The 3,971-nt window shown below is 32.9% G+C and overlaps 1 protein-coding gene across 3 annotated transcripts in view; it reads left to right on the forward strand.

Moving 5' to 3' along the window:
* The first annotated feature begins 3,129 nt into the window (after window positions 1-3,129).
* LOC106867859 (CD63 antigen) overlaps window positions 3,130-3,971 on the forward strand; it is a 50,047-nt gene continuing 49,205 nt past the window's right edge. For 2 of the 3 annotated variants that reach the window (XM_052968254.1, XM_052968255.1), the window contains exon 1: window positions 3,130-3,288. The gene's annotated coding sequence lies outside the window, so the exon portion shown is untranslated. The remainder of the gene's footprint in view (window positions 3,289-3,971) is intronic. The other variant, XM_014912900.2, reaches the window with a different exon arrangement.

Genomic DNA, 3,971 nt, shown 5'->3' on the forward strand with positions numbered 1-3,971 from the left:
CGCTTTTCCTTATCTATAATTGTTGTTGTTGTAATTCTGAAAGACTCGGATAGTTCTCAATTACTGGTTATTCTGTACTTGAAAACAGGCGACAACAAATCACCAAAGTAGTGCCTCTCCTGTGACTCAAAGAGACAATGCTCTCTTTAGAATGCGAGCTATACTCAACAATGCTGTCTTATGGATCACCTGCAGCCTGACAGCAGCTTCAATATTCTTAATATGTTTTTCTGACAGTAACTCCAATATTTATTATTGGGTGTTTCAGCAGTGGCTCCACGGCATTTTTTATATACCACCCAAGGCTGTTTTCCCTTGCTTCTTTTCAAACCTCTCCCACCCTTTCTTCTGGACAAGGACAGCCTATCGGTGTCACTCTTAGGGTGGAAGGCTCCATGTACTGTCAACATTTTTTGGTCTTGGTATCCATTTTATTATTATTATTATTATTATTATTATTATTATTATTATTATTATTATTATTATTATTATTATTATTATTGTATTAAAACTCACAGCTTATATTGTTGGGTATGATGGAAAGTGTCAGTTGTCTACAGCCAGTAGACTAAGGTGTTCTACCTTCACACTTGCACCGATCTTTTTCAGCCATGTTGATAGCTGAGTGTTGATATTTCCAAGTGCACTACTTACTATTGGTATCACGTCTATTATCTTCATTGACCACAACCTTCGTATTTCCACTTTAAATCGTCATAGTTGTTTATTTTTTTCTTCTTCTTTTACATTGATCCTGTTGTCACCGGAGCATGCTATGTCGATTACCATACATGTTCTTCCTTTTTTATTCACTATAACAATGTCCGGTTTCCGATGTTTGGTCAGGTGATCGCATTGGATCATTGTATCCCACAGGATTTTGCAATTCTCATTTTCAGTGACTCCTTCTGGGGTTTGCTGATACCACGTCTTTGCTCTTTGCAGGCCGTGATTTCCACAGTTACCAATGGATCATTCTTGCCACGTTGTCATGGCGTCTTTTGTATTCGCGTTGTGCCAATTTCGGGCATTCGCTAACGATGTGCCATACCATTTCACTCCTCTCACCAAACATTCTGCATTTGTCGTTATCGGTATATAATTGGTCCTTAACGCTTGTTCCTGAGCTGCGCATATGAGCGCTTCTGTCTCTATCTTCAATCACTCCTCTTCATCAATAACCACCGGTCCTCTGCATCTGTCTTGGTGTTCACATCTCTTGCAAACTGACCATACGTTTTATTTTCCTTGCATGCTTTTTTTCTTTTTTTTTTTCTTTTTTTCATTTTTTGTTTAAATTTTTCTTTAGTTACACAATTTTCAGTTTTAATGACGCCTGTCTTCTTCGGGTGTTTCAGCAGTGGTTCCACGACATTTTTAATATACCACCCTAGGCTGTTTTTCTATGCTTCGATACAGTCCTGGCAACTGATCAAGCCTCTCCCACCCTTCCTTCTGGACGAGTACAGCCTAAATGTGTCACTCTTAGGGTGGAAGGTTCTGTCAACAGTCAACATTTTGCTGGTCTTGGTATCTATTTTCTTCATTTCTCTCTTTTGCCATTTTATAATTCTCGCTCCACACCGAAGTGATGCTATCGCCCATGTATTAACAGCTTGGATTTTATTCCATCCAGTCAATTTTGAGTGCAGCACCAACCTCAATCTTCAGAAATACTCCATCCTCAGTTGCTCTTTCATTTCCTTTTCCATTATCTCGTTAACCTCTAGTACACCAAAGTATTTGTATCCTTCTGTTATTATTATTATTATTATTATTATTATTATTATTATTATTATTATTATTATTATTATTATTATTATTATTTACTCTGCTATAACGGTTTTTAGATTTTTCTTTAGTTCTTGATTTTCGTTTTATCAAACAACGAAGTTTTTTTATAATTATATGGACTTGTGCGCATGTGTGCATGTAGTGTTTCTTTAGAAACGATGTTAATGAAGCGAGCATTGCCTATACTGAATGTAGTGGAATGCATGAAAAAACGAAAGAAGCTAAAACAAAAAAGTAATTTCTTAATTATGTAATTGTTTAATCAGCATAAGTTTCTCCCCTTTTACCGCATTAAAAATTATTATAAACCAACCTGATAGTGAATCAGAAGGGAAATGAAATATCCCTCAAAAATCACAGTTTTTTTTTTCTTTTTCTTTTTTTTTTTTATGAGATAGAAAATAGTAAATTTTGACTCGTAAGATTTGGCAGGATTTTTGAAATTTGATAAAATACGAAAAAGTGGAATTTTATCTACTGCTCTTGTGGATAGGAATGTTTTTACTGGATTCCAAGTATTTTTAAAATAGAAAAGGCTCATTTATTCCCACATAAAATCAATAAATAAATAAATAAAAAGATGGTTTAAAAGAAAGTTGGACAATGGCGGTTGAGAAGTTTGGTATTTATGGGGTTCTACTTTCATTGTTTACTATTTTCATGAAAACAAGAAACTGGATTCAGTCATTAGAAGTCACAAGAATAGTTTAACACTCATGAAAAGACAAAGAATCATCAACACTGGTCCACCTAGTGAAAGGAAATGGAAATAAATCTTTTAGAAAATAGACATTATCTCACTTAGGTTTGGCTTCTGTGTTATAATTTGCTGTAATTTCATCTCCCCTCTATAGAAATAATAGACTCAGTCAGACCCAGATAAATTAGATTAAGGAGTGATAAAAAGGGATGAATAAAAAGAAATGGGAAACCAGAGACTATTAAAGAGAGAGAATTTTTAAAATTAAGATGGTCGGTGAGAGCAAGAAGTTGATTGAGAGTAAGACTAAAAATAAGATATGAGTAAATGAGAGGGTGATGAAAAAATAATGATGGAAAATCAAAGAGAGAATGATTGTGTGAAGGTTTTCCTATGAAAATATTTATACCTAAAAATTGCTAAGCTTTCAAAAACCCATGAGATATTGTTTGGAAAATTCTTTGACTTGGTCTTATTTCTGACGTCACTAAGACACCTCGCAATCCTTGGGAGCAGTTAAGCTCAAGCTAAAATGTCAGTAATGGCCTCCGGCAGGGAGGAACGGCTATTGATACAACAGCGATCTGGATTAATGCAACAGTAGCAGAGTAGAAAAAAATAAAGATAATAATCCAGGATTAGACTGAGAGCTGATGGGAAAATTTATAATGTTAATCTTTACCAGCATTAGTAACAGTTTGTAAAAGTCAAAGCTAATACCCAGCTACTTTGGGTCAAATTGGAGGATATTGGTGTGACTACATCGCGGAGGCTGCAAACAGCTCTTTTGAAAGGTAAGAAAACTTGAAATGACTTCACAAAATTGATGTTAGAAAACGTTTTGATTTCATGTAACTGTCCTTTACTGAAAATGTTTCAATTTGAAGCAAAAATATTTTACCAACATCCTTGCGTTATATTTCTTTTGTTACTTATCTCTTCGATTCCTTTTTACCCCCTTTTTTTTGACAGTGAAAAAATGACAATTATCTTTCGTATGAGTTTCTTTCCCTTTACGAAAATTTTTGTAAATGCAAATTTCTACTGTATAACAGAGATATTTCTTGCCATTATGTAATAAAAAATAAATAAATAAATGATAATAATAATAATAATAATAATAATAATAATAATAATAATAATAATAATAATAATAATAACAATAATAATAATAATAAAGATTCCAACTAAATAATTGTAATCTAGATTAGTTTTAAGTATAATAGACGAAAGTGGAAATATTAGTGATATATATATATATATATATATATATATATCGTGAAGTATATTCACCACCTAAATGTGGCTGACCCATATGGGACGATGGCTACTATAATTTATAGCCCCAGGAAGACATATGTATGTATGTATTATAAATGTACGTACGTATATGTATTTAAATATATATGTGTGTATGTCTCTGTATGTATGAGTATGAATATATATATATATATTTATTTATATATACTTATATATA

The sequence above is a fragment of the Octopus bimaculoides genome, chromosome 5 (genome assembly GCF_001194135.2).
Source record: "Octopus bimaculoides isolate UCB-OBI-ISO-001 chromosome 5, ASM119413v2, whole genome shotgun sequence".
Classification (NCBI taxonomy): Eukaryota; Metazoa; Mollusca; class Cephalopoda; order Octopoda; family Octopodidae; genus Octopus; species Octopus bimaculoides.